Source organism: Scomber scombrus, chromosome 23, assembly GCF_963691925.1.
Source record: "Scomber scombrus chromosome 23, fScoSco1.1, whole genome shotgun sequence".
Lineage (NCBI taxonomy): Eukaryota > Metazoa > Chordata > Actinopteri > Scombriformes > Scombridae > Scomber > Scomber scombrus.
Genome location: NC_084992.1, coordinates 715,620 through 716,072, shown reverse-complemented (window position 1 = coordinate 716,072; position 453 = coordinate 715,620).

Sequence of the window (453 nt, the reverse complement as noted above, 5' to 3'; positions counted from 1 at the left end):
CCAGAGAAGAAAAAATATTTTTCGTCATTCAGGGATGGAAATGGGTTAGGACTTAAAAAGGTGAGTAGACAACAGTCTCTATATCATATATATTATAACAAAGTTATTTTAATTATTTTGATTTATAACATATTACCAAGAAAATAAAAGACTCCATTCAGTGTCTGGACCTTAATACAGAACAGAGAGGAGGAATAAAGTAGTAGTATTCCTGCAGCAGAACGGGGGGGGGGGGGGGGGGGGGGGGGGGTTTGGCCAATCTTCTCAATTAACTGCTGAGAGATGATCCTGTTAAAGGCTGAACTGAAATCAATGAACAGTACCCTGGCGTAGCTATTCTTTTTCTCCAGGTGGGACAGAATGGTGTGTAGGGTGAAGACGGCATCATCTGTAGGCCGGTCGGCACAATATGCAAACTGGAGGGGATCCAGTGATGGTGGAAGGATGGCTTTG